The 23,934-nt window shown below is 42.2% G+C and overlaps 1 long non-coding RNA gene across 1 annotated transcript in view; it reads right to left on the reverse strand.

Annotated features, from left to right (window-relative positions):
* LOC141756488 (uncharacterized) overlaps positions 1-23,934 on the reverse strand; it is a 181,940-nt gene that overhangs the window by 2,115 nt on the left and 155,891 nt on the right. Inside the window, exons 2-3 of the long non-coding RNA XR_012591485.1 lie at positions 10,077-10,159; positions 2,620-2,775 (exon numbers count right to left, since the gene is read on the reverse strand). This is a non-coding gene — a long non-coding RNA (uncharacterized LOC141756488). The remainder of the gene's footprint in view (positions 1-2,619; positions 2,776-10,076; positions 10,160-23,934) is intronic.

Below are 23,934 nucleotides of genomic sequence, written 5' to 3' on the forward strand. Positions count from 1 at the left end.
CATCCAGACACCAAAATCAGTCTGGAGTGAGATGTTAACATCTGACGTGGTCACATAAATGACTGTGCAGCAGTAAAAGGTCAAATACAGATCAGCAAGACTCGGTCTACAACCACGCTTTGAGCTAAATGCTACAGTCAGACAATAACATGCTGATGCTAAGCAGGTATTCTGTAATGCTGACCATGTTTACCATCTTAGTTGAACACGGTACCAGGGTAACATTTGCTAAATAGCAATAAACACAAGGTAACGTGTCTAGAAGGTAACCCGCAAATTGCGAAAACTTGCAAAAACTTGCAAAAAACTCTCAGGAGACTCGCTGCCTGATGACCTTTCCTAGCCTTTCAGGAACCTGCAACCCTCCGGTTCCAAAGCCAGCTCCCTACGGACGGAGCTACTACCACCCCCAAACTCCATAAACTTCATATTTCCAGTTTGAAACACAGGCTTGCTGTTAAAATTCACTGAAAATTAGATACAACTTGTCACTGGGAAACTACAACTAAATATTTCCGACTTGGTGCTTAATAATACGTCAGTGCCTGAAAAAGTAAACATCTCACGTCCTACAAAGTCTGTCGTTCAAGGTATCTAAACCCACATTTTATGCTGCTTTACTGTCAATTACTGCAGAGTTTTTGACCACCAACGCTACAATCCTACGACTCTCTTGAATTTTCCGATGACGTCAACACTCGCAAGTCATAAACACGAGAATCTTTCCCATCTCTACCACCCATCATCCCACATTAGATGTGCAGGTGTTCGTGATATTGCGTCCACCCCCTTGTGTACTTCACAGTGGTGGTTCTGTGACATATAGCAGTCTGCTAAGCACATGTTAGTCATTGCAGAGTGAAACAAATTAGCATGCAGATGTTTTAGCTTAAAATCGAGGCAGATTTAATTATCTTATAACTGAGTAATGCAATTTCAGTTTAACCCTCAGCAGCGTAGAAGGGCATGCCTTCTGTATTTGAGAAAAGAAAAAATATTATGTACAAGCACAAGACAATAAAAGATTTAAAATCCATAAACTAGAGGTCAATTATAATATGCACATTCAAAACATTAGTCATACTTTATGGTTTATTTGAGATGGATTATATGCTTCTGTCCAGGTTGTAAAAAATAATGCAATACTAAAATATGTACTGCAGCCAGAATCCCTCTGTACAGTCAGATAACTTGCTCATAACTACTTAACCTGTTCATTTAAATACATATTTTTTACCGTGCAGTGTGTTAGATGGGCCTTTTTCTAAACATATTCTTTTCTAAAAAGCGAGTTAAGAGATAAACACGAACCGCTAAATCTGATTTTCTCAGACAAAAGCAACCACCCACAAAGTCAGTAAGAGTATTAGGAGATTTACATTAGCGAGGAAGGATTAATATGACAAGGTTTCCTGCAGATGAAAACGGAGAGCTTGTTGTGGGTGTTAAAAATTTAAGCTGGAATTACTCCGAGGCAAAAAGAAAAATTCTCTTCATATTCATAGAAGGTTAAATCTCTCGAAGCAGGATGTGTTTATTGCTAAGAAGCAGCACGACTTATGATGGTAGAAAAAAAGCTTTTATTTGCAGAATGAAAGAAACTGTGTTATTCAGCCAGTTAAGTTTTTTTCTACAAGCTAATGGATAAAATAAATCTAATCCAGTCTATGAGCAAGTCCAACTTCCAGGGGGTCTGGCACGGATATCAAGAGCTCTTGCTAACTCTATAGCATTCGACATGCTTAATAACCGCATAGAATCATCATAAGTGAAGTGGAAAAATGGAAGGGATAGGGATGTTGGTCTGTTTTACAGTTGATCGACTACTTTGGTCCAGATCTGAACAACTATTGGATCAAGTGCCATGAACTTCTGTGCAGACATTTATGGTCCCCAAAGGATGAATCCTAACGCATCAAGCAGGTCAAAGTCTTCACATATCCAGCGAAATATCTCTCAATGTCTACGAGTTAGATTGGTACAAAATTTGGTAAAGACGTTCATGGTTCCCAGACGATGTATCCTCATGACTTTTACGAATCCTCTGACGTTTCCTCTTGTGCCACCATGAGGTTGACGTTTGTGAAAATGTCTCAGCAGCTATAGAATAGATTGTCATTAGATTTGGTCACACATTCATGTCCCCCTCAGGATACATTGTAATAACTCTGGCGATCTCTTTTCATTTAGCTCAACCATCTTCTAATTTGTCCAGTTCTTTGGTTTATGACCATAGACTGTATATACAGATGGAAGACGTGTCTCCGCTTCCTCCCACTGTGCAAAAGTGAAGCCAAAATATCCCAGATACGGGAACTGCCATCTTGAGATTTTGATGTCATTTGGAGCCAGAGTCTATAACTACATTTATAATCAAATTGACACATGTTCTGTTACACAGACTGGTGACGGTTATGGAAAGTTAAAGTTACATCTCCTCTCTCGTACAATTCCCAAGCCACCGGCTGCGACTACTTCACTCAGAGCATCTGTCAATCACAGCTGTCAATCATGATCAAATAACTAATTAAAACCAAACCTATCAGAAAAAATAGCATTTGAACATACATCAACGTGACAGAAACCATCTTTGGGAAAATGTATTTGACGTGTACTTACTTTTTAGTTTGTTCCATCCGCTAACACGGAGGAGGCGGGACTTATGACCTATACTGCAGCCAGCCAGCAGGGGGCGATCCAGATGTTTTGGCTTCACTTTTGGGGAGCTGTCGTGTCGTCCACCTTAATATAGGGTCAATGTTTATGACCAAATACCTGCAAAACAAATGACATTCCCATCAGCCTCAGTTGTACTTTGTGTTTGGTGCTTATTACCAAACGTTTATATGCTAACAAACTAAAACAAGATGATAAACATGGTCAGTAAAACCTGCTACGTGTCAGCTGCTAGCATGGCTGCAGACTCTCAGTCTTGTTCATTTATTCAAGGAACCTCTCAAAAAGACATTCATTAATCAAATTCATGCTGTTGTATTCTTTATTGATAAGTAATAATTCATCAGTCATTAAGGCTTTTAACTCTTCGCTTTGAGTTTCCTGCAGAGTAAAGTCCTGCCTATATACGACTAGATCTGTGATCTAAAGTCGACATAAAGCGCTTTACAAAGTGTGGAACAGTGTGGAAGTCATTAACAAGCTGAAGCACAGAGCTCCTTCCCATGCGGCCGCCAACAAATAAGAAAAATAATCTGCTACTTTCTTTTTATCAAGAGAGGGAGAGGACACGGTACTGAAGACCAATCAACTTTGCTCCCTAATCTGTCTCTTCCTGTCCCCCATGCCCCTACCGCTTCATAAAAGCCCTCAGATCAGGGAGTGAAACAGCTCTGGCCTGTCGCCCTTGAATTTACTTGTAGCCGCTAGAGCTTAATGTGGGTAATTGTGTTGACATTATGTAAGACTGTTTTGAGAGGTGCTTCACACACACAGCATCTCTGTTCCCAGAGCGGCTCTCTGCCACGACGAGCGATTCGGGGTCCTCGTCCACAGACCGCAAAGCAAATAAAATCAAAGCGATGGCAGAGATGGCAGGAAGGGAGAGGTGGCAGCGATCTGAGCATTCCTGTCATATGATCCAGGGACAGACGCCCAGGATTTCTGTGTGTTTTGACTCATAATTCCGGGGGGGAAGTTCCCCGGGGAATCGTCTAATAACCCTCCAATAAACCGAAAAAATGCATCTAGGCTGAGCCTCTATAGAAGTCTATATTTTAGGGCTGTAAAAGTTAACTCGTTAACAGAAATTGGCCATATTAAAAGGGGTCCCTTGACCTCTGACCTCAAGATATGTGAATGTAAATGGGTTCTATGGGTACCCACGAGTCTCCCCTTTACAGACATGCCCACTTTATGATAATCACATGCAGTTTGGGGCAAGTCATAGTCAAGTCAGCACACTGACACACTGACAGCTGTTGTTGCCTGTTGGGCTGCAGTTTGCCATTTTAGGATCTGAGCATCATTTTTATGCTAAATGCAGTACCTGTGAGGGTTTCTGGACAATATTTGTCATTGTTTTGTGTTGTTAATTGATTTACAATAATAAATATATACACATATTGGCATAAAGCAGCATATTTGCCCACTCCCATGTTCATATGAGTATTAAATACTTGACAAATCTCCCTTTAATGTACATTTTGAACACAAAAAATGTGCGATTAATCACGGTTAATCATGGATAATCATGCGATTAATCACAATTAAATATTTTATTTAATTGACAGCTGTACTATAAAGTGTGCTATATAAATTAAATTAATTATTATTATTATTACGGCGTCCTCTTAAGATCCTTTAATGTATGTTATACGTCTTCTCACGCGGCAGCACGAGGGCCTTCCACAGCAGGAGACATGCTGATGTAATTTCACTGAAGTAATGATGTCTAACACGCATCAGCTGTATGGCCGACTGTAGGAATGTTTCCATACTTTGTCAGATAATCAAGGACTTCGGGGAGTTGTTTAGATTCAGATTTTATCTCACAAATTTCAAGCAGCAGCGCTCAACGTCAACATTAATCCGTTCTCCGTGCACAGTTTTGTTTCCTCACAGCAAAGAAGAGATATTGTTTTGGGAAAGAAAAAGAAATTGGCACACTCTAATCTGATTATTTGATACTGATTTCTTTGGTTATCTGAGAGATTTATTATGTTCTTTTCACCACCACAGTCAGTAGTGTACTGAAGGTTTCTACCGACCACAGTCACTCATAGAGAAACCAAACACATGCAGCTTCAAGACCTCCATAATAAGGCCACAAAGCACAGGTTGTATGTTTATTTCATGAGTGACTCAGCATCCAGCCTGTCTGGATCCGTTTTCTGCCAAGTTTGTTTGCAATTTCAGGCCGAAGTGCTGATTTATTTGAGCCTCTCGTCCGCTGGGGAGGCACGTTTGGATGAGTGGCAGATCCCTTTTGTTGCAGTCAGGACATACAGATCTCCATGTAGGTGGCCCTTTACTGCAAACAGATGCTGAAGATCTGAACTCCGTCATCCTCTCAGAGCTCATTGTAACACTAGATGGCACTGTGTGTCTGTAGCTGCCGGACATCTGGCTGGGTGTCTAGACAGGACTGTTGGCTGCCAGCAGCTGCAGGATCCAGCAGATCAGTCCACCTCGGATGGTCTCACAAAGGTTTTTACACAGACGCAGGGCTGCCAAAGTCTCAGCCACAAAGATTACGCAAAAGAAAATCACACAGAGTGAAAGAAGACATGGCAGGGGAAAGATGGTGTGGTTTGTTCTCTCACAGGTCTTAAAGATTCTTTATGGGTTAAATAGACATGCCTTGTACTATGTTCTTTGATGGTCACATTGTCAAAAGTGGGAAGTGTATCATGTCATCATACTTTTTAACTACCCAGGTGGGAAAAACATGGACACAGTAACATGTTCTTTCCATTTGACTGCCTGTTAGCACCAGACACAATCAATTGTACATTACAGTGTGATTACTAAGTACATTGTAAAGTTGACTAATTTATAAGGTTCAGGTTGACATTTGGGGGATCTATGAAAGGAATTTAAAGATGCCACCAAACCAAAATAAGTTTCTAATAACTTAGTAACTAATGATAACTCGTACGCAACTTATACATCTCTTGCGGCCAAACTGACAGACTAGCTGGTGAACATAGTGGAGCATTTAACAGCTAAAGATTAGCTGGTTGGGCTTAAAATTACTATGTTTTAACAGTGCAAATGTGACTTGACGTTGTGAATACAGGACATAAACGAACAGGTGATTGTAACGTGAAAGTGAAACTTAAAGCACAGGAGTGTCCTGGAAGGAAGCGTTGTGTTGTCGGACTATTCCACCTTCACTCCTTTCGCTCTTTAAACTATGTCACCACAGCACTTTGTTTGTTCTTTTGCCAAAGACAGTACGGCACCTTTTCTATTTGTATTACGTGTTTTACAGCTATATAAAAGGTCTCAACAGGTGCACCAAAACTAACTGAAGCTGCCAATGTGCTTCATCAGAAGTGCTTGTGGGATGGTCGAATAGCTTCGGCAACCTCCCGCACCTTTCTGCAAATTTCCAAAAATGACAATGCAACATTCACACCCACTTTGTGCCGTGATTGACCAGCTGTGCAGAAGTGAAAAAGGAGCCAGAGTCTCTTTCAATCCCTCTTTCTTCATTCTTGACACAACTATTTCTGTCACTTTTCATGTGAACAACCGAGTGCAACATTATGATGGAAGCCTTGCAGGAGAGACTGTTATATTTAAACGAGTTTTCGCTCGCCTTCGAGTATGGTCGTTCAGAACAACTATAAAAACAACTTGTGCGCAGCCACAGAGCATCAAGCATAACAAAAGTAGTAATTTCACTGATGGCTATATTTGCACTTCCAGTCATTAATCAGGCGTGTGTAAAATGTGCTTTAGGGTGTGGATGTCTTCCATTATCATTTACAAGCAGGCAAAGGTTCAGTAATTCAATTACACCACGGCACAACTATCAAAATCAGAGCAGCTCCTGACCTGTGATAACTCAGAGACTAACCTCCATCAGACCATCACAGCCATCCTGACTCTCACATAGTAACCCTGAATCTGAGCTGCCCTTGTCACATTTGACCTTTGATCTTGGGCTGTCGTGCAAGCCTCTTTAACTTTCACATGTTCCATATTTTTTAGGAGCTACTGCTTATTATTCTACGATAACACATCTCTCTTTGAGCACTTGCCTGAGAGCTACTGGGGAGCAGAACATTATCAAACGCCTGCATTAGTCACAACAACCATTTGAGTTCAGGATGTGAAACTCAGGCCCGGCCAGTAAAAACACACTTGTATAACTTCACGGCATGTGCACAGACCAAATGATGATAAAGTGCTCTGGCAGTGAAGGCTGCACACCAAGTTTCTTAGCATGTACGGAACATGTGGCTGCACTGAGCTTCTCCTGATATTTACATCTTTCAGCCAGAGATTTATAGATTGAATTTGTGGGATGTGTTTTTTGGCTTGAGCTGTTTGGAAATGTTCTGTACTTTGGTCGTTCGTAGCAGAGAGCATGATATTGACAGGAAATAGATGCATCTATGTGCTGCTGTTCCTCTCAGACGGGAATGTCTGGAAAGGGCAGGTCTATTTGGACTGCAGGTTGACCCTCCGGCTTCCACACTTGTTTTGAACATGAGGGTTGAGCTGGGTGAGAGGCTATGGTATTTTTAGCAAGACATAGATGCACTTTGTTGAAAGAAATGATCAGCTTTCCACAACTTTCAGCAACTTTTGTGATCACAATGTTTTCATAACTGATAGAACCGATCTATTGGTTAAGTCCTTCAAATTAAATAACAAAATATGTTGTTTTACAAATCAAGAAAGTCTCAGTTCGTCGTAGTGTCATTTAGTTTTGTGTGAAACCGTTCAGTGAACTACATCTCTCGTCTCGCCCAAAATACGTCACCAACAAAATTATGTCTCTTGCCCTTGACTACCATACATATTTTTTCCAAAATGTTTGCTGTCAATCAAACTGGGCACACGTGGGTCAAGTGCAGGTAACATTTCACTGTCTTTGCTACACTGTGTCCAACGGGGGAAAATTGCAAGTCACCGTAAAGTCACAAACTATGCAGATTTAGGTGGAATATGATGGAAACTACCACAAAGAAAAAGAGATGTGACTACAGCAAAGGCTACTTATAAGTGGGTGAAACCAGTGGAAGGAGATTCTTAGAGTTTTTTTTGTGAAATTTGCCAGTTATTTTTCAATTTCACACGGGGGGAATACGAAACGAAGCGACACAGTTCATGTGAGTCTCACAAGAGATGATTGGCTCAAAAAGAAACGTGCCGATCTATGGATGCATTCGGGCAAAGCACAGAGATGTTACAAGATAAGGGGCAGAATAGAAATGTTTATTTTTTAAGTTAGACATTATATCAAAATTGTAGACTACCTCTCAGCCTTGGTAACGTGTCCCACATTGTCCCACACAAACATACTCTTTGTCCCACGTTTGGTTTGTTGAGATCTGGTCACCCTAGTAAATATGAAACTATCGGGTGTTAGGAGTGAGGTGTATGACTTGTCCATCTCTTCTGCCTTGGGTAAATAAGAAATAAAGCTACGGTATGATGTTAACAGAAGATATTTCTTGTATATTTGGATGCATGTAGCTTCCAAACAGCTTAAATAGAGACGTTACACAAGAAAACTATGTAACATCCCATCTTGAACGTATAAAACATTTTTGGGAATAATCCCCAGAGCAGTAACATAAAGTGATTAGGATATAATATGATATACACATGTGTGTGTTTTTCTTGTGTTGGGAAGTGATTTTCCATCAGGTTGAGGAGTTGACTGACTGGTTGCTGACTCACAGGGCAGTATATCAGCCGTCCCTGGCTCTAGTTTGGGACTTCAGTGTTTTAAAACACCCGTTCAGTTTGAGACTAAACGCAGCCAAAGAGATTAGCACCTGATCGTGCAGATGGTAGCTCCCTCCAGAGACCCGCTGGAGCTGTCAGGCACGGCACGTACCACCAGTGAGGGGGTCTCCTTAAAGTAGCCAAATGGAAACTTTTTTCAATTTGCTTGCGATATTTTGTGAGGGAAACACACACTCACATGGGGAGGGGTGTAGTGTTTCATGGAGGTGAGACCCCTGACGGTAGCAGGCTCCGCTTAAAATGTCTTAACCTAAACATGAATCTTCTTTATTGCTTTTACATACCTCCACTCACAGCAAATTATCCAGCTGTGTACGACTGTTGTGAACATCATGTTCAAGTCATACAGCATGTTGTTGAGTTTACAAACATATATATAAATGCATAAATTATATGCATTTACGCTGCTTCTAAAAAATAACTTGTGCATTTAAGTAATTGAGTCGTTTCTGTGTGTGTTCGTCGTGACTGAGCAGATGTAACTACGTCTCCTTAAGGGCTGCAACAACGATTATTTTCATTGACATAAATAATGTCAAAAATAAATAAATAAATAATAACAAATATTGTTATTTCTTGATTAATTGATTAATTATTTAATCTAAAAGATAGTATAAAAGATTAGATTAGATTCTTCAAATGTCAAAAATGATTTGCCCAACCAAACAATCAGCTGTACAACCCAAATGTATTCAATTTATTATCACAAAAAGACATAGAAACCAGGAAATATTCATATTTGAGAAGTTGCAACTGCTGAATTTTATTTATTTATTTTTTTTAATTTTTTTACCTAAATGATTAATAGATCATCGAAATTGTTGCTGAATCATTTTCTGTTAAAAATAGTTAAAAATGCACTATATTAATATAGTTTTGTCATTGCGTATTGAAGCACAGAGCTAGATAACACCCTGTGAGAATAATAAGCAGTGACATGTAAAGCTGCAAAGAAAAAAAAAAGACAATCCTGGCATCTTGAGATCAAACTATGGATGAACTGTTGATAGAGGATAATGTGGATGTTTTGAAATCTGCCTGCAAAACGGTTTCAAAAACAGGCTTTCTGCTGGAACCTGATACTCCACCTTCCTCTCTTGTACATCGTGTAAAGCCGTTAGTATGTACTGTGTACTGCATGTACCCAGATTTGGGTACATCGTGTGCTGCCATTTTTATGGTTTGTTTCATCCCAATCCTAAACATAAGCATCTGCAATTCAGTGTATTTTTCCATTGACGGACTATTCCCATCCTCTTGCTACTTTATAGTGTGTGTGTGTGTGTGTGTGTGTGTGTGTGTGTGTGTGTGTGTGTTTGTGTGTGTGTGTATGAACTGTATATGTATATATATATATGGTTGCATGCATGCTTGAGTGCAACATCAGGATGCCTCGATCATCCAAAGCCACATTTAAAGAGGAAAGTCCTGACTGGCAGAGCAACAATAACCATCAGTGTCACACAGCGCGACACCCTCTTCCTGTCTTCATTTGAGAATTAAAGACTGTTTAGTGTAGTCAGCGGTGCGGATCACTCTAGTAATGTTTATTCATGCGTACATACAGTCAGCTGTATATGGCTGTGGAATATTGACTTCATCTCTGAGTGCTGGGAATGGGGACAACTAACCTCCTGTACGGGGCCGCTCTTGCATGTCTACTCTGGCCTGTAGGTGAGAAGTGTTGGGATCCTGGCGTTACCAAAACAGTAAGCTGACAGAGAGCAATGAGAGAATGGGTTTAGATGGGAACTGAACTCCTTTGGTCAGATGCTGTAGCACCCGATTTGACTGTTATCAGGCCATTAAATAGGCGTTAGCAGTCACTATAAACACCATAGATGTGGGTCATTAGGGGCCTACTACGCCTACTACGTTGTAAAAGTGAAAGTGAAACTGAAAAGCAACACGTTCTAATGGTGCCTTCAAATGAAACTTGCGAGCTCCTGTTTACAACATGGGAAGTCGTGTACACAATATGCTTGGCGTTCAAGTTGTGAGAACATCGCTGCTAAGCAACGGCTATATTAACGTTACTGTCGGCGTCTAGAAGCCACAGAGGTTAACGATTTAGCAATCTAGCAAGTGGGTAACATAATTGTTTGTTAACACGTTAGTCTTAACAACTTTTTAAGGAGCTCATAACAGCACATACCTCATTTTTTATCATTTTTTTTCATTTTTACAGCCTTTTTGTCACTGATAATTTTGAGGCACATTTTTCGCAATTAATCAATTCATTGTTAAGTCTAGCACTGCCGCCTCACAGCAAGAGGGTTGAAGGTTCAAATCCAGCTTGGGGCACTTCTGTGGGGAGTTTGCATGTTCTCCCCGTGTAAGCGTGGGTTTTCTCCGGGTTCTCAGGTTTCCTCCCACAGTCCAAAGACATGCAGGTTAGGTTAATAGTTGACTCTAAATTGCCCGTAGATGTGAGAGTGAGCGTGTGTCAGCCCTGTGATAGTCTGGCGACCTGTCCAGGGTGTACCACGCCTTCACCCAATGTGAGCTGGGATCGGCTCCAGCCCCCCCCCCACCTGAGTAGGATAAGCGGTTACAGATAATGGATGAATTGCTAAGTCTAAAATGAGTAAAAAAGCATGAGAATTTTTCCTCCACGCTAAACTACTTATGATTAATTGATTATTTTCTCCTGGTTAAACCGATTAAAATCGATTAATTGTTTCGGCCGTAGATCTAACCAAAGCAACCTAAAAGAAAAAGAAAGCATTCCAGGTTAGAAACATGTGTCCCATTAAAATGAGCACCTGTCAATAACATCCACTGCACTAAACTCAACCTTCTGCATCTGATCTGTGTGTCATTAGAGGCTCCAAATTGGTTTGATGGATGAGGACGCACAAACATTCTAGCATCCTGCTTCCTCCTCCTCCTCCTCCTCCTCCTCCTCCGCCTCCTCCTCCTCCTCCTCCTCCTCCTCCTCCTCCTCCTCCGCCTCCTCCTCCTCCTCCTCCTCCTCCTCGCCGCTGTGCTCTCTTACCGCCGTACCACAGCTGGACTATAACAATATTTCCACTGCTCTCTCACTCACCCTTCAATTCTCAATGAGGAGTAATTGGACAAACCTGGAGAGCGCATGAATCACGAACCACTTAACCAAAAAATATCTGACTACAATTTGAAGCAAAAGGCCGAGATAAAGGGAGTAAACAGCTGAAGGGAGAGGGGAATACAACTTCCCATGCAGAACTAAACAGCTCTGTCGATGAGCCACACGGAAACATCAGGAACAGACTGCAGCTTCACTGCTGTCGGATCATTGCGTGTCGAGCCAGAGCGGATGAAAAATAGAAGATGTAAACACGTGTGTGTCGAGACATGTGTGTCCTCTCTGAGCTGACCAGGTCACACTGGTCTGCTCCTGTGCACCAACAGCTACTGGTCTGAGGACAGCCTGAACTCAACACACAACAACATGCTGAGCAGATGTGAGAAACCCGCCTGTGGCTCTCTCTGTGCTGCTGGAATAACACTCTGCACATCAACACATGGCCATGTGAAGGAGAAAAAAACACACTCGCCGATCACGTTCTCTGCAGCATGCCGAGCTGCTGTCCCACGGGGTGGAAAGGTCGCTCAGAGAAAGCCAGGCCGAGGTAGTGAAAGCACCTGGCTGCTCCTTTAAACGCTCATTCTTTATACGCAGAATGCCCAGTTTCTACTGGATCGTCCTCTTGATGAGGAAACAGACAACACAATCACGTGATCCTGCCAGACAGATGTCACTGTACAGGGATTTATAAGGTGAAAAAATGCCTCTGTGGGCTTCCTCCGGCCGAGGCGGCTGACTTCCGGTTGGCTCCCTGCATTCGTGAATGGGATACAATAAAGTAATCAAACAACTTTTAAGGACTTCCCATATATAATTGGACTGAATCAATCAAATTCTGATGATAAAAATTGTCATTTCAGGCTGTTTGTGACGACCACATAAACTATGTTGAGTGATAAAAGGCCCAGAAAGCTAGATTTCTTTTGTTTCCCAAGGTTAATTGTCCAATGGAAAGACCCCCAGTCCTGATGGCTAAAGACAAAAAGATGTGTCAGTTACTGGGAAATGTTTTCACACTGTTGGTGACCAGTATAGAATAACAAACATGTGACACTTTGAACTGTTGCACCAGTGAATCTCTCAGCACCAGAAACCAGAGGAGGGACACAAACCACCTGTGTGGGTTTCTCAGTATGAGTGTTTGTAGAAGGGTCATCCTCACTGGTTGGTCAATATGAAGTCTGACTCACCGGATGAAGACTATGGGTATAAATCTGTCATTGGCCTCGTATATCACATGCCAATCTCCTCCCCTTCTATCTGTTTTGCAAAGGCACCATCGCTGCATCCTGTGCTCAGCGCCACCCAACACCATTGTGATTGGTTTAAGGAAATATAAACAAGCCAGAGTGTTTTTTCCTCTATACCAGAATGATAATGTGTGGAGCCAGACTTTTCGGATACAGCGCTGTGGAGATAGCTCTGGCTAAGCGAGACTAGTGACTAGTGTATATGTAATCTTTGGGTTTGGGGAAAGGTATAAGTACTTTCAAGTCAAAAGTCACTGGTGTTAAAGTCCATGTTGAGTTGCAAGGCTTTTTTTATTTTTATTTTGTCAAGTTGAGTCTAAAGTCGTCAAATTTGTGACTCCAGTCTGACTCCAGTCCACACCTCTGGTATGAGGTCCCTGTTAAAGTGGCGCTCCATGCAACAAATCACACGTTGTCACAAAGAAGAACAATCATGGGCAAGATGCCTGCAGGGAAACCGTGCTGTAATCTAGAGATTTAATGCCTCCTCTTTTATGTGTTCATCATCTCACTCAGAATTCACCATTAAAGGGACTGTTTGTAAGAATCAGAAATGCTTGTTAACAGCGACACCTGTGGCCGTAAAGTCAACGAAAGTCAGCATCGGGCTCGTGCTTGTGCTCGCTCTAAATAGACATGAACGAGCATCACTCAAAACAGTGAGGAGACACACGTCAGCTAAAAGCACAATATCACTCTATATTTCAGCTGCTTGGCAGTAATGTTAGCTGACCAGACAAAGGTCTCTCCATGAATCAATGCTGATCCTAGTGTCCTAGTGTTGGCTTTTCCTGCTTCAGCCTCCCGACCGCGACCGGAGGGAACAGGGGAGACACCGGAGTTTTGGTCGGAGATGATAACGTTTCTCGCTGCGGAGCCCCGTCACTTCAGAAGACACGGAAAACCTCTGTTGGTCTGGAGGAGCTGGAGCAGTTATTTCTGCACAAACGTCCACTGTTCACTAGATATTCTCAGAGCTAAACTAACTCTTCTGCAGTGTGGAGTGTGCACACATGCACGTGAAGTGGAGCGAGCTGAGTGAAGGCAAGCAGGCAGAGGAGCAGAGACTGCGGTCCTGGAGACCAAAGCTACGGTCTCCCCCGCGTCCTCCAACCGCGGCCAACACTGTTTAACAGACGGGCTTCACTAGATATAACTTTGCGGTTTTGGTGCTTCCGTTTAGTTTGAGTTGAGTCTTGTCTGAACAGCGTAGCCACATGCGAGCGCGCATGGGACACCGACCCGGTTGATTTATACGTGTAAGAAGTTAAAAACAGTCCCTTTAACTAGTAGAAAATATGGTTGTAATAACAGAAAGTGATTACACTATATAAACACACAGCTTTGATCTCGATGATGAAGAAGAATAGATAAATGAGCCATCATCGTCTACATCACCGCTGCCTCCATCTTGAAGTAAAATATAATTACGGGCCTGCCCACACTTTAGCTGTCCTACATTCCTGCTGGCTCTGATTAGCCGCTAAGCCGTTCACTCTGTTATTATTGCAAGAGTATCTCAGGTCATGAGACTTAAACACCAGCAAATTCCTGCCCTCTGGACCCCCACACCACCATCCCGTCCCCCCTGTTGGAATCCGTACGTTAATGCCGTGAATTACCAAGTTATGAGAAGAATGGACGTCCAGCCGTGGGCTTGTTGAGAGGCTGCAGCTCCTGCTCTGATGTGGTTTACAGGCTGTCATCAAATAATACTGAATGTGATTAGTAACAACGTTTTTTGCAGCCTGCTGGAACATTTTGTGGTTTGTTTCAACAATCTGGTAATTAATTTTGCTATGAAATCTATATATAGTTGATTGTGGTTTCAGTGAGAGAGTTTTCCTGGAACATGTAGCGTGAAAATGTGCCGTGAAAAGAGACTCATTCTACTTACTGTCAATCAACGACTCAGCGGACTTCAGTTTAATTATTTAAATGCTAAACTTGGATGGATCCGTTCCAGCAATGTTACACCTGTAACGTGATATTTAGTCACCAGTAAACACGTTTACAGCTTGTTTACAGCCTCCAAATTCCTCCGTGCGCAATCATCCACCCTTAGTCCATCCCTTAATTACAGTAATTATAATTAACCGGCCTAAGATTGACTGACAGTATGATTGTGCACGCTGACAGTTCCTTATTGTTGCCTCCACCAGATGCTACAGACTTGCACACGTGCAAAGAGAAACACATGCACATACAAGACCAAAGTTGTCACTCAAATCAGACAAACTGCATATTAACATCTGCGCTACAGCCCAACAGTTACGTTCCCGCTCATAAAGACGACGGCGTTCTGCTGATAATAAGCTCCTAACATACTGGAGAACGGGCTGAGAGTGAGTCGCAGATCTCATGTTACTGTCGCCCCTGTGGGTTGAAAACACACATGACTTAATCAGTGACATTCATGGAGATCTTTGGAGTCCAGGGATCACATTACCCAGGTAAGGCCCAGAGGAATGTGGCATACACTGTACATGTTATCAACTCATGACCAGGAGCCGATGAAAGGTCGACCTTTTTGATGATTAAACGTGATGTAACTGACGACGGGGATGGCACGGAGGCCATGTGATGCTGGAAATGTGAAGCCACCTGGCAGCTGAGGAACTCAAGGTCTGCAGCGCGTAGTGAAGTGTGTTTCCCAACACAAACTGGGAGCTATACTGGTTCTCCATCACCGCCCACATCTCAGAGTTGTTGCAAGTCGACTTAAGGCTGGCCCACACTAACAGATTTTTCAATTCTTAACAGAAAATGCGAGAGACCCCACCTGTAATGACGTGTTATGTTACAGAGTTTGTTCCTATAGTGTGTGGAGAGCAACGATTTGGCCAAAAGAGCACACCACACACTAACAGATTCCATTCATGAACAACAAGAGTCACGACTCCTTGCAAAACATCTCGCGATCAAACGTGACTTCAGTGTAAACAGACATGGTGGACGATAGTTAGTTTTTACACAAAGGATGGATGGATGAAGTCATGGAGACACGTTAAATAAACACTTGTGTATGGAACCTTGAGGAACACCATAGAGAGATGCTGCAAGAGTTGCATTTATTGGTGTTTGGTGGCGAGCACTTGTGTTGTGTAAACTGCTCAGAAACCCCCTTATTGTCAATCTAGCTAGGAAAGCCATCCATCCTCTGAATGCTCTAGGTCTCTAGTTTGTGGTTGTAGAGTTTCATGAGGCTGTGATTATCCTAGAGGTCACCACAGGGCATTTTATACAGTGAGGGTAAGTTTCAGTGATACCCAATTTAGGTAATTCTAAGACTATTTAGGGACCCAGTATGGAGAAATATTCAAATACACCATTTTTAGAATAGGAGAAAATAACACATCTATACTGCATGCAAAAATCTGTATGAGTTTTGCCCCAAATTGCATGTGATTATCATAAAGTGGACATGTCTGTAAAGGGAAGACTCGTGGGTACCCATAGAACCCATTTTCATTCACATATCTTGAGGTCAGAGGTCTTTGAAAATGCCCATGCCAGTTTTCCCTCACCAAAATTTAGCCTCCTTCCCAACAAGCTAACATAACATGGTACTGATGGATTCCTCAGGTTTTCTAGTTTCATATGACACCGGTACCTTCACTCCAGCTTTAACACTGAGCCCGCTACAGCCTCTGAAAGACAGTAAAGTCGGTCAGGATCCTGTTTAACTAAGGTTGTTTTTAGTAGAGTTTCCCCTTCGTACACTATTACACTCTATACTAAAACTCATTTAGCTGGCTGTGTTTAAAAGTAGCATGTTACCCTCTCAGCCAAACATTGACTGATCCTCATATGGAGCACATGAAGGATCCCGGGGCCCCTGCGATACTGAAGAGGCCTCTAGAGAGGACATCTCCCCTCGTCTCTCTCTCTGTCTGCAGGTCTAATCTTCTCTGTCTGGGCCTCAATCAACTCAAAGCTTCGCCTTATTTGCCAGCTTTCGCTGTTTACCTTCTATCGGAGATTAAACCTGCGTCGGTGAAAGTTGCACAACCGACTCATCAAAGAGACACTTGAACCTCCTGGATGACACACAGGCATGATGCTTTTTAAGGGGTTTTCTTGTGTAAACATTCTTGTTTAGTGGTTTACACAACTCTTCAGTGACTGCAGCCATTCATAAAGATGAAAAAGCATCTACAGAAATTATTTTGTCATTGTTCACAATGCTGGTTTAGGAACAAAGAGACAAACATGCTGTCTGTATTACAGTTTAATATTTTACAAAAGTTTTGCAATACTCAAAGGTAAAGCTACAGATATATATATATATATATATATATATATATATATTTTAAATTATTATTTATTATTATTATTATTATTATTATTATTATTATTATTATTATTATTATTTGTATGCCTTTGGGCGTTGTATGTGGGTTTATTTTTTTATTTTTATTATATATTTTTTTGTGTGTTTCCTTGTCTCTTTTTTTGTGTTGCTAGTTTGACTTTTGTTGTTAAATATTTGAAATGAGGCATGATGTCAACTTCACAGAAGTCTGTATTACTGACCTGGACATGCTTCCGAATAAAAACATTTGAAAGCATTTAGTATCATCCGCCTCGGCTTGCAGGACCCTATTCAGAAGCGATTCATCCAGAGCTGTAAGCTGCGAGTGCAAAATATAATTTACACTAACTTGTTCCATTATGGTGAATATGTTATTTTTGTGTCATTTGCACTAGAAGCAGCCTTCAGTATCCATATTTTTTTACTTACTTTATAGCAGTCAAATTTTGTTTCACACGTATCAATCAAAAATGTCCGCACACCTGCAGTCGTTTTTTTTTCACCCCCTCTTTTGACCACACATAACACACAACTCTTCTACTAAACTGAATTAATTCAAGCGACTTCCTAAAGCCAAGTTGGGTTATAAATTAATACCGGAGGCGATTTATGCTGAATTAGCAAATAGCATTCATATGCCTCATTTGATATTTGTGATTCAAATATTGTCTTATGCAAATGGTATCGGCATCAGAGAGGCTGCTGGGAAGGAATCAGCATTCCTCCTCTCTGAATCCTGCAGCTTGTTTCAGTCGGAGAGAGGGCACACTGGAGAAAAAAAAAAAAATGTAGAAAGAGAATATTGTGGAACATCTGACGTCTTTTCACCCCATCGACTCCAGAGAGAGTTTACAGAAGATATTCACAGTCCGTTTTTCACCAGGAAATGTGAGCAGCGACTGTCCGGGCTGAGTCATGGTGGTCAGGCCACAATGTTGACAGAAACACCCCAAAAAGGATGAATATAGATCAGTAGTTCTATGTATAGTCGGTGCATTCACAGTCATTATATAAACTTTATTAGATTTATGTAATTTGGTGGTTATTAAATCTATAAATCTTTTTCTACAGAGGGATTTAAGATGTTGGGCTAAAATTATTCTTGGATTATTGAGTGAATTTCTCACTTTTTGCAACCTCACTGCAGTAATTACTTTTTATTTTTCTTACAAAACTAAAGTCAGACCTCTTCTGTCTCCAAGATCAAATGTGGTTTTGATCATTTTTGTTTTCTTTCTTGAATAAAAAGCTCTTTTTGGAAAAAAGGATAATAAAACGGAGAAAAATAAGAGTGATGTGCGAGAGAGAGAGAGAGAGAGAGAGAGAGAGAGAGAGAGAGAGAGAGAGAGAGAGAGAGAAAGCAAACTGATTAGAAGATAGAGGTCATTCATAGTTCTTGACCTATTTATGCAATTGCACAATAAACATCTTGTTTTTCAATCATATCTGCCAGAAGCTCGGCACATTTGACAGGTTGGAAAATATTTGTCATTTGCATAAAGGAAAGAAATATCATGCAACTCTGCACACGTGTGTTTGGTTTCTGTTGAAGCTATTTTTTTTTTTTATTGAATTTTTGTTTTTATACCCAGACCTCCAGATGCAAGTGACGGTGGCTTTTTCAACTAACAGCTGTTGTGGAAAACAGCCCGAGCTGTGATAATTTCAATATTGGTTGAATTAAAATGACTATTACCAGGAAAGCCAAACTCCTGGCTCAGAGCTTTGCAATGCGTTTTTTTAAAAAAGCGGCTTTTTTGATTCCCCGAGCAGCATCACGAGCTGGTCCGCACATTCGCCAGGCAAGGTGATGTAATCCTGTCGGGATCAAGGCAGACGAGTTTGTCGCCATCTTGCATCATCTGGCAGCGCGGCTTCTGGATATAAAATCTGCAGGCGAGACTCTCTGCGTCTAATCCCAAGAGTTGTAAAAGGCTGCGTAACTTCTAAATATTGAATTTACAAGGATCAGAGTTTAACTGTCCAAAATTCGGTGATGGCTCCCTGATGGAAACGAACAAATAAAGTGCTCGGGAGTCCGTCTGAACCGTGGCTCGCTCTCTCGCCGCTCAGGTGTTCCAAAACAGGAAAGGAAATCTTTCCAGAACCAATTAAAGTGATCGGTTACAGTTAAAGCAGAGTGTCCCCCAGTCAGGTCAGCGGTCTGGGGAAGCAGCTGTTTATCTAAACGGAGGAGGCGGCGGAGGGTGAGTTAAGGCGATACAGACGGACTCACAGTGAGACGGATGCAAGCGTAAAGTTAAAGACGGGATGCAGGGAGGTGTGTGGAAGAGACGGGGTTCAATATGGAGGAAAGCAGCTTCAAACGAGGCCTCATTTCCACGTTTATTTAATATTGAATTAATGTTATCTTGTGTAATGAAGAGAAGCCAGACGTCGAGGTACAGTACGAGGGGGAGCAGGAGGGTGTCGGGTGGTGTGTGCGAGTCCACTCATACAATGCCCCTCTCTGTCTGAACCGCTCAGCCAGCTATGGTCCGATACTCCCTCACATACCCCGTCACCACCCCCTTTACCACCAGATATGCTCCAGGGCTGCAGGAACAGGGGGGGGGGGGCTCCGCATACTTCTTATTCTCAAGCTGGACTTGGTCTCCTCAGAGAAAAGGGCCGTCTGGTGACCTTGTTGTCAAATCTACCTTTCCTGCTCTGGCAATCACAGCTATATCCTTCCAAGAATGAACATTATCCACCTGTGCTCGGTGCAGAGAGGCACATGCAGCGCACATGGATGCTCACTTGGACACATGTGTCACAAGCTCTGGTCATTCACACTGCAATGCATAGTGGAAGAGTGTTTACAGCAGAGGCCTTCCGTTGCTGTTTTTATGATACGTATCAAATACATTTTCTCACATTTGGCTTGGGTGCCTCCTACGCAATCAGTGTAAGTTGTGCTTTTGTGATTTAAATCTGTTTCTCACCAGTGTAATGTGAAAATGCGATTCGGGAATGTGGAAAATCCACATGCTATACACACTGCTTCCGGTGCGAATTATCCACGTTGCCGTGTTCCATTTTCGTCAACGAGGCCCAATGAGTTTCCTCCTAAATAGTGCCGTGTCCACTTCACACAACAAAAACCAGTCCAGACAGAGAATGTCTAACGTTAACTACACAATACATGAACTAATCAGACCCCCAAATGTGATGCTAACACAAACATTAGCTGATGTGGCTGGCCCCGTTCCGTAACCAATATATAAAGTTAGCAAGTGCATATCAGCAACATTACTATGTTCATCGTGTCCCAGCTGCTGGGCGATCTCAAGCCATATGTTGTCCTTTATTTGGTTGTTTGAGGTAGTAGTGTTTGTCGTACATTATGTTGAGAAGGGGACGGCCCATTGTCATCCTGAAACACCAATAGTCCAAAAATGTCCCATTGGACCTGAAAAAAGCCCATTTGTCCAACAGTCCGTTACCTCCAAAACAAACGCCAATGTTCCAAGGCCCATTACTCCAAAAAAACACGCTCTCTGTGCAACAAACAGAAGCACATGACTAATTATTATGCAGAATTACAGTCAAACATAAAATTCCACAGGCGGAAAAGTCAAGGTCCGTCCAAAAATGTTTTCCCCGCACAAATGTTCTGCAGGGGTGTGCAAGCATTCATAAGAATGCAAATTCTGTGCAAATTTTTTGGAAGAAAAAAACTCGCCCTTTTTCCCACCGCCACTCCAACTCTACCTTCCACCAGACGGCCCAAGACTCGTCACCAGGAAGGCTCAGACGCCGTCCTGCAGAGCGCTCTGCTAGGATCTGCACCAGCCTCTGTCACATGGTCCAAAAACCATCTTATATTCATGTGACGAAGCCTCTTCTAGTTGAAGTGAAATTAACAGAAAGAGCTTATTTTTCCCAAGGTGCACATTTTCTCTTGACTTCAGTACAGTCTGATTTTCTTGGAACCAGCATCAAGTGGCCATTAGACAAAGAGCAGCTTCACATCTCAGCTTTGGTGGTTTGCAACGTTATTAAAACAGCTGTAGAAACTGTTTTGATATAAGAAATCTATTCTGAGCTTCATTTAACAAAATAATGCGGGTGGTGTCTTCAAACAACCTCCAGCTTTATTTTGGCTTGTTATTTACACAGGGTTTAAATGAAGGTGTAGGCCACATCCAAGTTATTTGGTTCCATCTGCAGGTGAGCAAACCAAGTGAGCTCCCACCATTCCTCTGTACCTGTACCACCTTCTCTTGCTGCAGACTGGGATGTTATCTCCAGCTGCTGCTCGATGCTTAAATGTGGCAGACAGAGCTGGACACACCTCAGCTGCTCAGTATCAGGTATCTTTTGGCACTCCATCTGATAATGATGTCGGGTATACACTAAAGATATTGTAATCCCCAGGTATTTAAAGTGCAGATTTGTTCACATGTATTCAGCTGAGTGGAAAACCTGGAGACGTAGTTGACGCAGCAGGTTTTAGGTGAATTCCCCACATGTGCTCGATCATGAGGGGATCGGGCCGTTCCAGGGAATCCATCAGTGTCTATTAGAGGAGCAGCAGAGCTGGGTAGAAGGACTGTCACACTGAGCATCTGTTGAGCTCTTATGCAACGTTTTAATGAGGCTGCGGTTTTAGAGTTTGGCCTCCTGACAGAGCAGAGCTGTGCTGAGGATGGAGGAGGAGAACTGGCCTGTCATACCTGCATCTGTGACTCTCTGTAGCGACAACAAACAAACAAAGACACACACACATAGTACTGCAACCGGACGCTATTTTCATATACGCCTAAATACCATAGACTGTATGAAATATGGACGCAGTCTCCGTGACGTCACTCATAGGTTTCTGAAGAGCTGTTGTGAAGCTCAGAGTGTGTGACTCCAGAGGTTGCTATCTTGGCATCGACGACACAGCTTAACTCCCGACTAATCCAAAAATGGTCAAAGAGGTGGATCATCGTTGGAGCTGAGGCGGGCCCGGGTGATGCAGCAAAGCAGACAGCTAGCAGCTAGTGACCTGAGACGACACCATAGACTGTCAAAAATATGGATGTAGTCTCCGTGATGTCATCCATATGGTTTCTGAAGAGTAAAAGTCTGACTTATACCCGGTTCGGTAACTGTTGCTCCCGGTCGCTGCTAAAGCAGACGAAGCATTCTCCTCTTTGCTTCTATTTCTGTTTTATTACTGTTTTTATTACTGTGTTTGCTCTCTCCTCCTCTCTGAGTGTTGACAGATTTCCTGTTTGGTGGAGGACGGTCTCGTCTATGGAGCGGAGACTGACTGATAACAGAGAGTCTGGCTGGTCCAGATCTCCCTGGGGTGCTGACGGCCTTCCAAACTCAGTGGGGAAGAGCTTCCTCTTGCGCCAACGCAGTGAGACAGTCAAAGGACACCATAACATGGCTATTAAAGGACCACGGCTGTAAATGTTTGAGGGCTTTGTGTGTTTACATGAAGCCCGATCGGAGGGGAGCATAATGATGGCATCTGAGGTTTCATCCAGTTGTTTTTCACATCTGCACATGAGATATCAGAAAGGAAATGTGAGAAAAAATCACAAAAATGTTTTTATGTTTGGCTACAGGTGGAAATTCTTTAGTGTTTCCTGCTTTAGATGGATTCAGATACAAAGCAGGAGAGAGGTTTTGTTTCACTTTACAGAAATCATTATCCAGACAGACAGCGTCTCCAGTTCTGCGACTGCATACCTCACTGCGTGAAGACGCCACAGCCGTCATTACCATGTAAAATGTAACGTACAACTGTGCAGGTTTATTGTAAACAGCTTTGGATAACATAGTATCACGCCCAGCACTGTGATGTGTGTATGAACTCTGTTAAAGAAGTGTGTATTTACGTGCACACTTACTGTTTGTGTTCATGATAAAAGCCATAGGAGACGACTTTACACCAGGGTGCAGTAAGCTGCCGAATAATGCCGACTAACAACATACATACACACCAAAGACCGGTCGCTTCACTCATCTGCACTCTCCTAATTTACACCTCCAGAAAACAGACCCCTCCAGTGTGTGTTAGTGTGTATATGTCACATGTGCACTCAACCCCTGCAGCTCTGAAAACAGACTTTGGAGGTGGTCAGCGTGGAGAGAGAGTAAAAAAACAAACGTGACAGAGCCAAACACTGGACTGGATACAATGAAGGATCAGTGCTGGGGAAGAAGAAAAATGTGTAGAATTTAAATGTGCTTATTGCATCTTTCAACTCTGATGCAGTTACATTTGACTTTAATAGAAAGAGAAACCGAACAGTTGCACAATTGGTGCAGTCATCCGTGTGTGGCTGCCTTCCTTGCTGTCTACCACAGTGTCATCTTTGATAATATCATATATATCTGTTTGTTTTAATTGGGAAAGTTTACATTTTTCTTTTATGTCAGCTAATATTGGTCATATTTCATGCTGTCTGGAGACGAAGACAAGCATTCGCACGTTATGGGAATATCCGAGAAGATGCCGACGACACAGCGGATCAGTCAGTTGAATGTTTGCTACGTCAATTTATTCGGCAAAGGCGATTCCATAACACATTTAGTGCATCAACTCTTTTTCAACAAAGGCAAAAATCACTTAAAATGAGCGTAAAAACTTTTTTTTTCCCACAGTTGAGGAAGTTTTATTGTATTTCGTTATTTCCATACAGTTTTTCTAATGTGATAGTCTACTTCAAAATGTGCATAAAAATAAATATGTGAATGGAAACCAGGCTGCTGTTGTGTTGAAGTGTACATTCGCTGGGTCGCCATATCCACAACACAAGTTACTGGGCAGCGGTGGAAAGAGTACAAAGAAGAGGTTTCATGTGACTGAGAAGTAAGATTTCTTATGTTGATCACAATTTGTGTAAAGG

This window comes from Sebastes fasciatus, chromosome 18 (assembly GCF_043250625.1).
Source record: "Sebastes fasciatus isolate fSebFas1 chromosome 18, fSebFas1.pri, whole genome shotgun sequence".
NCBI classification, from domain to species: Eukaryota; Metazoa; Chordata; class Actinopteri; order Perciformes; family Sebastidae; genus Sebastes; species Sebastes fasciatus.